Genomic DNA, 12,525 nt, shown 5'->3' on the forward strand with positions numbered 1-12,525 from the left:
TTTTTTTGTAGAGATGGGCTTTTACCATGTTGCCCAGGCTGGTCTCAAGCAATCTGTCCACCTCGGCCTTCCAAAGTGCTGGGATTCCAGGCATGGGCTCCCGTGCCTCACCTTGTGTTCTTGTCTAGACTTTGCGGGGAACTGCAGAGTCCTTCCTTGTTCCTGACCACAGTGTGTCTTCAGAGCCTCCACATCAATGCCATGTTCATGTCACTGTGAGATTCACCACGTCAGTGCCGGGTCTGTGCCACTGTGGGTAGAGGGGCAGCATCCAGTTGCATCTGTCCCTCTGAGAGAGCTCTCTGGCCCTGTTGCCCTCCAGGCAACACCCCGTGCTCTCCATGGGGTGGCTCTGGCCATGCCCTGGGCTCTGCTCTCACCATGTGCTGTCTTTCCCTGGGCCTGGGAGAACTGTCACCTTCAGGGGGGTGCAGGGACCCCCCAACCCCAGCTTTCTCCTCTGTTCCTCACCTTTTACCCCGGTCTCAAGGGTGGGGAGGATATTTCTGGTTCATCCCATGAGCTTCTAAATTTTCTGTACTATTCAGAGCGTGGGCTCTTGAAACATGGAAAACCAGGTACTCTGACTGCTGTGCCTATGTTCTTCTGTGTCCTGCTCAGCTGCCCAGATGTGGGGACTGGGAGCAGAGGGCAGGGAGGGAGGGGCAACAGCAAATTCTGGAGAGAGAGGCAATGGTGAATATTTCAACAGATTATCCTGATAGAGCAAACACAGAGAGGTTCAATGACCTGCTCCAGGTCACCCAGCAGGTCAGAGGCAGAACCAGCCAAACCAAATCTGAGTCCTTGGCCTCCAGCTCAGTAGAAAGCAACTAGTGAGAACATCGTGATGTCCCTTTGAACAGATCAGGACGAGGCCCAGAGCAGGGAAGAAACTTACCCAAGTGGATGCAGCAAGTCGAGGCAGAACGAGGACTAGAGCTCAGCATGCCGCCTTTGCCTGGTGTTGCAGCCCAGAACGCCCCGGAAGCCTCAGAGAGCCTGAGGGAGGAGGAGAGAAGCGTCAGAGCGGGGAGCTACTAGGCTGGCTGCTCTGTTCCTGTGTGGCTCAGGAAGGGCTTGTCCCCTGTGAACATCTATTTGTCATCTCCTTTGCTGGGGTGCTTTGAAAGGGGAAGGACGGGCCAGGTACAGTGGCTCATGCCTGTAATCCCAGCACTTTGGGAGGCTGAGGCAGGAGGATCACTGGAGGCCAGGAGTTTGAGACCAGCCTGGGCAACATTGTGAGACTCCATCTCTACAAAAAATAAAATAATTAGCCAGGCACAGTGGCTCATGCCTATAGTCCCAGCTACTCAGGAGGCTGAGGCAGGAAGACTGCTTGAGCCCAGGAAGCCAAGGTTGCAGTGAGCTGTGATCGCACCACTGCACTCCAGCCCGGGTGACAGAGCGAGACCCTGTCTCCAAAGGAAAGAAAAGAAAAAGTGAGGGATGTGTTTCAAGGCAGGCTCCTTCTTCCTGCCTCCTGTCTGACCATCTTGGCTCTGACCTGAGATTTCTGAAGCCCCCATCTCCTTTCTGATTTTTTAACAATCTCAAACATATAAGGACATCCCAAGTACAGTAGGGAAAGCTATTTTTCTCCCTGGCCATCTGAGACTAAGTTGCTGTCATCGTGCTCTATCCCTGCTGAATACTTGTGTCTATTTCCTACTAACAAGGACGTTCTCCTACACAAACACGATGCCACGTGAAAATCCCAAAGCGATCCTCACACTGTATCCTAGGTCCCCCTGTTGTTCCAGGAACGTCCTAGCCATTGAGTCGTCCTGTCTCTTTAGCCTGGAACGACTCCTCATTGAGTCTTGGTTTTGCGCCCTTGACATTGTTGGAGATTCCAGGCTGGTTTTGGAGAACGTTCTTTATGTTGGGTTTGTCTCCTCTTGGTTATATCAGGCCGGGCATCTTCAGAGGGCTGATCTCAGAGAGATGCTGCTTCTCCTCCTGCATTCCTGCAGGTGGCTCACGGTTCTCATTTGCCCTGGTACCGATGAAATCCACTGGGCTCCCTTGGTTGGCTTCTCCACTGCAGAGTAACTCTTTTCCCTTCATCGTGGAAAAGGATTTTGTTGGGTTGGGATGCTGAGATGCCATGGGTAGCCAACTCCACACCAAACTTCTGTCATGCATTCATTAATTCACATCAGCCTGAACTCACAGTTCCCTATTTTGTTCAGTGGATGATGATGTGTTACTGTGGGTGTTTATTTTGATGCTCTGTCATGTCCCCAGTGATGGCCCTGTCATTCCTTGATCTCTTCCTTACTTTCTGGCACAAAAGGTGTTTCAGGCTCCTCTTGTTCTTTCCCTGGCGTAACCCTGGAATCAGCCATTTCTCCAATGTGTAGGGGCTAATTTTAAGCTTTCTACCAGACTCCCAGATGAGGCTGAACATTTAGTTAACGTATCGTGTGTATGTGTGTGTGTATGCATGCATGTTAGATGTGTGTTAAAAAAGTGTATTTATGAAATATAACATTAAAAAAGATCAGAGATTCTAAAACTGAGGCTGGGCAGTTCTTTTTTTAAAAAAATATATAAATACACTAGAAGATTTAAGGGGGGCCTGGGATGGTGTCCTGGGCCTCTTGTGGTTTCTCCCTCGCCCATTAGCCTATGAGGCGCACGCCCCTGACCTGGCCTCTCCCGCCTAGGCCAGCACATCTGAAGCCCAGAGGGGCGCAGGCGAGGCTGGAGTCCTGCCAGAGCAAACACAGCCCCTGTGCAGGGCCAAGGGAAACAGCGTTGGGTCAATATTAGCTCGTGCGAAACAGGCCTGAGGAACGTGTGGTTTGTCCCGCTCGGCCTCTGGGAGGGAGAGGTGGACTCAGGCGCTCACAGCAGTGCTTACCATTGTTAGGCCAGCCTCCTTCTGTGTGGATGGGGAAACTGAGGCTTAGATGTGGCAGGGCAGGGACTTGCCTTGGGTCACAGTGCTCAGAACAACACTCTTTTGTATTCTACTTTCTATTTTTTTTTTTTTTGGAGATGGCCTTGCTCTGTCGTCCAGGCTGGAGTGCAGTGGTGCAATTATAGCTCACTGAAAGTTTGATCTCCTGGGCTCAAGGGATCCTCCTGCATCAGCCTCTGGAGTAGGTGGGTCTACAGGTGCACACTTCCATACTGGCTGACCTAATTTTTTTTTTTTTTTTGAGATAGAGTATTACTGTATTGCCCAGGTTGGTTTTGAACTCGTGGTCTCAAGAGATCCTCTTGCCTCAGCCTCCCAAACTGTGCATTCTCCATTCTTTTCCTTCAGGTGCTTCTGGGAAGCAGCAGAAGTCAGGTCAGCGAGCACTGGACTGGGAGTCGGGAGTTCTAGCCCCATTTCTGTCCAGCTCTGCAGTGGGACTCTGGGGATGTTACTGCTTCATTCTGGGTCCTTTTATCTCAAAGGTTCTTTCTCCCTGAAAATTACAAACTTTGACCTTCAGTTCATCTGCTCAACTAATTCAGGTCCTCAAAATCGAAATTCTTTAGAGGCCAGGTAGAGAAGGTAAATGTGGGGTGTGACCGGTTTTGGGACAACAGGGAGAGGCAGGGACAGTGGAGAGCTGGAAAGTGTGAGCCTGTCATGAAGACATTCAAAGTAAAACAACAAGATGGTAGGACCACGTTGATCCCGAGAAGCCCGGAGTGTCTGCAGGCACGGCTGATTACTTTCAGGTGTAGCAGGGCTGAGGCAGAGCAGAAGGACAGAGCCCCGACTCTCGCACCATGTCACGCTGCCCCCCGCACCTGACCCTGGAGAAGAGGGAGGCCTGGCTGGGGCTGCAGTGTCCAGGCCCAGGAAAGTACCCTGATGGCTGCTGTGAGGCTCAGGGGTGAGACGTGGCCTTGAGAAGCAGGGAGTGGTCAGGCCTGGGAGTGATGTGGTCCCTGGTCCAGCCCTTCTTCCAGGCTCTCTGAGATTTCATCTACACTCCAGCTGCTGGGATGTGCACACCCGCCCCTGTCCACCTCCTGCTTTATCTGTAGGCCCTGCTGCCTCAGCCTCCTATCTCCCAACTCCAGCTGCTTCCCCCACCTCTTCTTCCCGCCACAAGGGAAAGTCACTGACCACCAACTGCTGCCCACACCCTGACCCAACCTCCCCAGCCCCCTCCAACCCTTGGAGAAGCTGAGAACCTGCTTCTGCTCATCCAAGGCCAGCATTTGAGTTCCAGTCTGCCACTTAGGACCCTGGGCTCTAGGATCTTGGGCAAATGGCTCAACGTCTCAGAACCTTGGTTTTCTCATCTGTAAAACGGAAGGTCATCTGGCCTTGCTGGATCACTGGGTTGTGCTGTTGTGAGGATTGAACCAGGTAAGGTAAGAGAGTGAGGTCCAGAGCTGCTGCTCAACACACATTCCTCCTTGCAGCTTTGGCTCCCAGACTGGATCAGAAACTCAGGTCTCAGCATACCAGGACCTACCTCCTCCTGGAAGCCTTCCCTGTTTGCCAAAGTCCAGGCTGAACTCCCGAAGAATAAAATAGCTCCAAAGTGGGAGAGAGAGAGAGGAGCAGGAAGGGGCTTTAGTGTGCAGCTAGTACATAATTCTCATTTTGAAGTTCATGAGGGGAGGCTCTCTTATTTTACAAAGGGGTAAACTGAGGCACACAGAGTAAGTCTGTACACAAAGCAAGTAAAACAGCTGACTGCCGGCTCAGTGCTCTTCCCGCCACAACACCTGGCCTTGTGATTCACAGCCCTTCCCTTCCAGCAACCCCGGACAGTGGCCTGTGCCACTCAGTGGACAAACACTATGGATGCTCACTCCTGTGCCCAGGCTCACCCCTGCCTGCTCGAACCTCACCCCTGCCTGCTCGAACCTCTGCTCCAGACTAACAGAGACAGGATGAGGACACAGCATGTCAGGGCCTGAAACATGGTGCAAGCCAGGACACACAAGTGACTCAGAAGAGGGACTGATGTAAAAGCAGCAGCATGAAAGTGCTAGCAAAAATCATGGAGGAAAGTTTTCATTTTAACAGATACTATAAATTACATTATCAACACATTCAAGTTCCTTTTAAAAATGGTGAAAGTCTGGGCACCGTGGCTCACGCCTGTAATCCCAGCACTTTGGGAGGCCGAGGCAGGTGGATCACCTGAGGTCAGGAGTTTGAGACCAGCCTGGCCAACATGGTGAAACCCCTCTCTACTAAAAATACAAAAATTAGCCAGGCGTGGTGGCGGGTGCCTGTAGTCCCAGCTACTCGGGAGGCTGAGGCAGGAGAATCGCTTGAACCTGGGAGGTGGAGGTTGTAGTGAGCCGAGATCATGTCACTGCACTCCAGCCTGGTGACAGAGCAAGACTCTGTCTCAAAGAAAAAAAAAAAAAAGGTGAAAAATTCCATAAGCAAATCCAGGGATTCTTGCGACTTACATTACAGGTAAAAGAAGAATTTCCTTAACATCAAAAGAATACCTGCAGATCATTAAGAACTAGACCATCAACCAGAAAAAAAAAGTGGGCAAAGGAACTGGGCAGTTTCTAAAAAAAGGAAATACGAATGGTTCCTAAATATGTGAAAATATTCTCAACCTTCTAAAAAGAATTGAACTGCAATGCAAACCGTTTTTCATCCATCATATTAGTGAAGATGAGGAAGTCTGATTCCTCACTGTGTTGGTGAGGCTGTGGGAAGTGGCCACACTTTCACCTTGCTGGTGGGAGTACGAATTGGTGCAACCTCTGCAAAGGGCAATTTGCTGATACTGAAAGACACTGGAATGATGGTACCCTTTAACCTAGTAATTCTGTTTTCAGGAACCTAACTTCCACATGTATTGTATTCACACATGTGAAAATGATATGTGTACAATAGTGCTTATTGCTATAGCGTGTGTAATTGCAAAAGGCTGGAAACAATCTTATGTCTGCGGGTTAAAATTTATTTAATGATGAGATAGTCACCCAAAGGAATAGTAAGCAGCCAAAATAAAGACTGGGCACACTCTTCATGTAATTAAATGGAAATGGCTGGGCCCGGTAGCTCATGCCTGTAATCCCAGTACTTTGGGAGGCTGAGGCTGGTGGATCATCTGAGGTTAGGAGTTCGAGACCAGCCCCACCAACATGGTCACTACTAAAAATGCAACAATTAGCTGGGCGTGGTGGCAGGTGCCTGTAATCTTAGCTACTTGGGAGGCTGAGGCAGGAGAATTGCTTGAACTCGGGAGGCAGAGGTTGCAGTGAGCTGAGATTGTGCCACTGTGCTCCAGCCTGGCAACAAGAGTGAAACTCTCTCCTTCCTCAAAAAAAAAAAAAAAAAAAAAAAAAAAAAAATTAAACGGAACAATCTCCGAACACATTAAGTGTTGAACAGCTGGTTCAGAACATGGTAAATTATACTATTTGTGATGCTGGTGTGTATTTGAATGTGTTTGCATATGCATAGAGATCTCTGGAAGGAAACACCACAAAATAGGTAATCATGTTTGTCCTAGTAAGAATAACAGGGTAGATGGGAGGGGCTAGATGAGTACTTATTTTTCACTGTATATCCTTTTGTATATTTTCAACTTTGTACCATGTGCATTTGCTATTAAAACATAAATTTTCAAAAGTGGGCAGCAGGGGTATTATTTTACCCACAAGGAGAAGGGCTAATGCGAACATCTCACACATCACTGAGGGGCTGATGGAGAGGGAGGGGAGATGAAGAAGATCTGTACTTTGTACATATCTCAGAATTCTTTTCAGTCCTGAGCAGCATCAGGAGATCATGTAGGGTGGTGGTAAGTATACAGGATTTCATGCCTGAGCCCGAAGTCCAAACGTACTTCCAGTAAACCGCTTCATTCCACAATCCTCAGTTTCTGAAGTCTGTAAAATGGGGGCAACACAGCGCCTCATTCACAGGGTTACACTTGTGCTCTGCGATGCTGCCCCTTCGGCGTTCCCAGACATCACCATGACCCTCTGCCACCCCTGGGAACTCCCTCTGGGGCAGGCTCCCTCTCCGCTCCCCTCCCTAGGCAGGAGACAGTCACATTGCTTAGCAAAGCAGCTGAGGGTGGAGTGGAAAATGTCAACATCAGATAGCACCATGGGAAATGGCGTGCTTCTCCAACCACAAACGCCCCCACGTTTCCCTCCAGTATTTAGGGGAGTGGGGTGGGGCTGAGGCTGCTGAGGCCTTGTACACCTTCAGGCCTTGTACCCCTAAGCTTTCTTGGCCAAGGCATCCTTGGGTGGTGGAGAGTGCACTAGCAGGGGCCTTAACCCTCTTGGCTGCCCTGCTCTGTGGGACCCAGGAGAGGTGCTGCATGTGGGCTCTGCTTCCAAGAAGGCCTTGGCTTCCCTGGAAAGCTTCAGACAGAGAAGCAGCACCTGATTAGTGGGAACATTCCAAGGCTCAGTTGTCTGGCTGTGACTCTGCAGGCAACAGGGAGCCATTGAAAGTTCTTGAGCTGGGCAAGCTTGTTCTGAATGAACCTTTAGGAAGTATAGGTGGCAAAGGGGAAGGTGACAGGTTGGGGACCACCTGTCCAGTCCAACTTCCTCAATGTTATCTTATTCTTTGAAGTAATTCTTCAAGAGGCGCCGACATATTGTTACCTCCATTCTACCGTTGAGAAAACCGGAGCAGCCGAGAGGTGGTGAGATTGGCTATTGGTCACACAGCGTGCCGGGGGCAAAGCCGGGATGTGGACCAGGTTTGTCCCTTCAGGGTCTGCGGACTTCCCCTACACCCGATACCTCTCTAAAGAGGGGCTTGCTATTTTTAGCCCACTGGTGTCATCTCGATTGTGCCTTTGACTAAGAGATGGCATTGTTACCCGGCTTGTCTCGTGATGCTGTCACTCACGTTGTGACTATTACTGACCTCTGCCTTCACCACCTGGAGTCCTTGGGGCTGCCATCTGCGGCCCCAGCCTCACCCAGCCCGCAGGCAGCCTGGACTGGGGAGGAAGTGTGGTGGGAGGGCTTCTGTGAGTGGGGCTGGGATCTGCCGGGCACCCTGAGCAGATGGCAGCCCCTGCAGCCAGGGTTGTCTTGGTCACTGCTCCAGGTCCTAATGCAGTGCCTGGCACACAGCAGGCATTCAAGACATACCCGACGCTGCTTGGAGAAATGAATGATACAGTCGCCTGCCAGATTAGCATATTCACACTGTCCCCCTGGAGGATGCCAGAACAGACCCAAGTTCTCTTCATGACAAGGCGGGTGTGTATGGGGCCACATGGTCTCCTCACATGCGTCCTAATGGCGACATCCTCACAAGCACAGGTTGTGGGCTCCAGGAGCCATGGCAGAGCTATTCTGTGGGGAGTGCGACCTTCCAGTTGGATGCATGCCCTAGTTGATCTCCTCGTTTGACAAAAGGTTTTAATTGTTCAAGTATACATATAGCCAGGTGTGGTGGCTCACGCCTGTAATCCCAGAACCTCGGGAGGCTGAGGTAGGGGCATCTCTTAGCCCAGGAGTTCGAGACCAGCCTGGTTATCAAAGTGAGACCCCATTTCTACAAAAGGTAAAAAAGTTAGCTGGGCATGGTGGTGCATGCCTGTGGTTCCAGCTACTTGGGAGGCTGAGGCGGGAGGATTGCTTAAGCCTAGGAGCTCAAGGCTGCAGTGAGCTGTGGGCAGCATTGCACTTCAGCCTGGGTGACACAGCAGGACTTGACTCAGAAAAAAGAAAAAAAAAATATGTATATATATTCTGAATTTGTTGGTGGCCTAGACCTCCTGCTCTTTAGCTACTTGCTGGACAGTGGCCTGGAGCCCCAGGCCTGATAGATCCCAGCCCTCCAAACCCCATGGCCAAAGAAACCCTGCCCTGCTGGGTGGAGCAGTGCGGCTGGCCCAGGCAGCAGCCCCTGGAGCCTGGTTGGTTCAGGTCAGGCCTCTTCTTCTGCTCCCTGTCTTTTGCCACAGCAAAGTCTCAGGTGTGGGGTGGCGTAGGGGGTTAGATCTGGGCAGTGGGGGTGGAGGAAACCAGAAAGATTTGGGAGGTGGGAGGGAAGCAGAATCCACAGGGCTTGGCGGTTGGGAGGAGGTGGAATGGAAGTGAGGGTGAGGAAAGAGAGGAGGCTGTGCTGCAGTCTCTGGCTGGGCAATGGGGAGACTGGAGGGGCCAACACTCAGACGGGCCAATTTGAGATGTATGGAGTGCCCGATGGGTGTGGCATGTGTGGTGTGTGTGTGCGCCATACAGGGGCGCTGAGACTCAGTGACTGATCTGGGCAGGCACAGCCACAGCTGGAGTCCCCAGAGTAGAGATGGTGGCCCTAGAACAGCAGGGGTGGCCCCCTCACGGCCAGGCCCTTCAGGCTGCTCTGTGCCGGGCACTGGCAGGGGGAGCCTGAGTCGCAGTTGGGCTCTTCAGCCTGCAGCTGGCTGAAGATTTGTGGATGTCCCTGAGAAGGATGCAGTCAGGAGGCCTGGCTGGCTGACCAGAGCTGCCCAGCTGATTACTCAGTGCCGAGGAATTTGAGGGCAGCAACAGCCCAGTCACTTTGGAGGGGGTCCAGCCTCTGGGTACAGCTGCTCAGAGTAACCTGCCTGGTGCCGGGGCCTGGCTGAGAGGGGCCAGGCCTCAGAGAGCATGGATTTGGACCCCTCCTTGATGTTATAAACAGGAAAACAGGCTGGAGTGGGAAAGCGGCCATCCCAAAGCCCCACAGCAATTGGGTGCTCCAATCAAGACCAGAAGCCTGTCTAGGAGGGCGCAGGAGGAAGTGATGGAGAGCTGTCACTGGCTGAGATGCTCTTGTCCATGTGTGTCCTTGTTCACCGCCTCTCCTACTAGAATGTTTGCTCCCTGAGACCAGGGACTTTGTCTGCCTTGTTCACTGCTATGTCCTGAGCACACAAAACAAGGCTCTTGTTGAAGGGATGAAGTCAGAAGGCCTGGTGAGGCTTTTTCCCCTTATATTACAAGATGTCCAGAGAAAGGAGGTTCAGGGCTGGTACAGATGCTTCATGATGGCATCACGGATCCTGGCTCTTCCTCTCTCTCCTCTCCGCATTAGGGTATGGTTTTTGTCCTCATAATCCCCAAATGGCTGCTGTGCCTCCAGGCATTGCACCTGCATTTCCAGAAGGTAGAAGGGAGTTAGGACAATGGGTAGAAGTCATGTGCTTATGAAGTCTGTCCCTTTCAAATCAGGAAAGTTGTAGCTTTCTTAGAAGTGACCAAATCGCACACCATGTGTAGTAGTTCTCTACCTCGCTTTTTTTTTTTTTTTTTTAAACTATCTGGAGCCTGGCCCCAGACTTGGTCCTCAGTGGGACCTATCACTTTTGTTGTTTGCAGGTGGTTGTTGTTTTATTTTTTAAAATAAAAATCCCCTAGCTGGGAGAATCCCCTAATGAGGTAACTCCTACTGTGGTGTTAATGGCGGTTGTGCTATTTTAGCCACCAACCAACTTCTTTTTTTTTTTTGGTATTTTTTTTTTTTTTTGAGACGGAGTCTTGCTCTGTCGCTCGGGCTGGAGTGCAGTGGCCGGATCTCAGCTCACTGCAAGCTCCGCCTCCCGGATTTACGCCATTCTCCTGCCTCAGCCTCCCGAGTAGCTGGGACTACAGGCGCCCGCCACCTCGCCTGGCTAGTTTTTTGTATTTTTTAATAGAGACGGGGTTTCACCGTGTTAGCCAGGATGGTCACAAACTCCTGACCTCGTGATCCGCCCGTCTCGGCCTCCCAAAGTGCTGGGATTACAGGCTTGAGCCACCGCGCCCGGCCTAGCCACCAACTTCTTAAGGTGCCTCGATCTCTGAGGTTTTGCCTGAGGATGGGGTCAGCAGCAGGGAGGAGGGGGCTCTGGCAGAAGCCGATGCTTAGGAGGGAATTACCTAGTCCTTGTGGCACCCTGGATATGCTATGACAATCCCCACTCTACAACTCAGAGTGAGGCCAAGGCTGGGTGGAGACCAGGGCCAGGAGGGAGTCAGGTTTCCCAGCTCCGCACGGACAGCATTGGCTGCACCATGATCTAAAATGCTCCATCTTGGGGTGTACCCAGAGCTGATATTCAGCTGGAGGGTGCTGGCTTGGCTATGCAGACTTCACAGCCAGTGCCGCTTCTGCCTGCTCTTCCCATCTCCCTGGAGCCTCCTGCCTGCAGAGCCTGTGGCAGCAACAGGCTAGGATATGGTGTCATTGTGACCCTGGGTGCAGCCAGGAACCCCTGGACTGCCTGGCTGAGGGGAGGCCTCCTTGGAGTGTCTGGCAGACAGTTGGGGTCCCCTGCCTGCCCACTGGACTGAGTGGCTGGTCTTTGGAAGGTCTGATTGTCCCCAGGCCGCAGGCCTATGGGCTGCCCTTGCCAGGCTGACTCTCCAGGCTGACTTCAAGGCCTGGACCCCTTCCACAGGCAGGGGAGTAGGGGAGGGACCCTGTGGGTTGCACGTGCAGGCCCTGACCCCTGGTGACCGTGCTGGATTCGGGGCAGGAGACAGGAGAGAATACTGTGCTGTTTCTCACATTTTTCAGGCCTTTGGCTTTGGCCGTACAGGTTCCAGACCCAAACCTCAAAGGTAGAAGTGAGGTGGGGCTCGCAGCCAGGAGGGAGTCACAGGCCAGTGGTCTGGCAGGAAGCTGACCTTCAGCCTGGGTGAGCTGCAGGGGGCACCCAGGAACCTCTCAGGAGAAGACAGCCCTGGAGCTCCCTTGGCTGCCACCACTCACATGCCGCCCATGCAGCTATCCCCAAGGAGGACCTGTGTCCTGGCTCTGCTCCTGACCAGCTGTGTGTCTTGCAGCAGATCACTGGCCCCTTGGGTCTATGGGAGCTGATCGGTGCCTCTCTGCTATCTTCCTCTGCTGGTCAGGGCTGGGGGAGGCTCAGCTGAGAAAGGGTTTAAAGGACAGGAAGAATCACAGTGATAATCGTGATCAAAATGCCTGCCACTGTGCAGTCCTTACCATGACCCAGCCCCTCCTAAGTGCTTCATCTAGGTTAATGGAAAGGATACAAGACTCCCAAAGTCTTTGTTTAAATATGAAAGCTGGCAGAGTCATGGGTTTTATTTTTACCTCCAGGCATGTGGGTGAAGAGGGAAGTTCCAGTGATGTTCTGACTTAACAAAGAAAGCTTACAAGTAATTCTGCCTTTGAGGAAACAGAGTTGTCTGTTTAAATATTAATGTACCATGGCAGCAAATTATTAAGCAGGATAACCAGCCAGAATTACAGACCTTTTCAGGATTAAAGACGACTCTCTAGGATCTGGGAACCATCTCTGAAGTCAGGGGGTCTTAGAAGATTCCTTTGTCAGAAATAACATTGACAAGGGCAGTTCGACAAGCAGATTTATATCTGCCCTGCTGCGACCGTGGCAGCATGGAGCATTTCCTTGTCCTTATCTTGATGAATTCAGAGGGCCTGAAGTTTCCAAGGGTTCCACCTGTCTGCAAAGAAGGTATGAAAAGCAACTTGAAGAAACTCAAAACTTACCATTCGTAACGGAAAACAGCAGAATATAAATAGTGAGCTTATGTGGAGTGTTGCCACCTGCACGTACAGGCAGCGAGATGGGCATTACCATCATCCACACTTGGTGCAGGAGG

The 12,525-nt window shown here is 51.6% G+C and overlaps 1 long non-coding RNA gene across 3 annotated transcripts in view; it reads right to left on the reverse strand.

Moving 5' to 3' along the window:
* The window catches only part of LOC111547681, a 3,819-nt gene extending 2,762 nt beyond the window's left edge, over positions 1–1,057 (reverse strand). For 2 of the 3 annotated variants that reach the window (XR_002733195.2, XR_002733194.2), the window contains exons 1-3: positions 902–1,057; positions 472–678; positions 112–250 (exon numbers count right to left, since the gene is read on the reverse strand). This is a non-coding gene — a long non-coding RNA (uncharacterized LOC111547681). The remainder of the gene's footprint in view (positions 1–111; positions 251–471; positions 679–901) is intronic. The other variant, XR_002733196.2, reaches the window with a different exon arrangement.
* Between the last annotated feature and the right edge of the window lie 11,468 nt (positions 1,058–12,525).

The sequence above is a fragment of the Piliocolobus tephrosceles genome, chromosome 1 (assembly GCF_002776525.5).
Source record: "Piliocolobus tephrosceles isolate RC106 chromosome 1, ASM277652v3, whole genome shotgun sequence".
NCBI classification, from domain to species: domain Eukaryota; kingdom Metazoa; phylum Chordata; class Mammalia; order Primates; family Cercopithecidae; genus Piliocolobus; species Piliocolobus tephrosceles.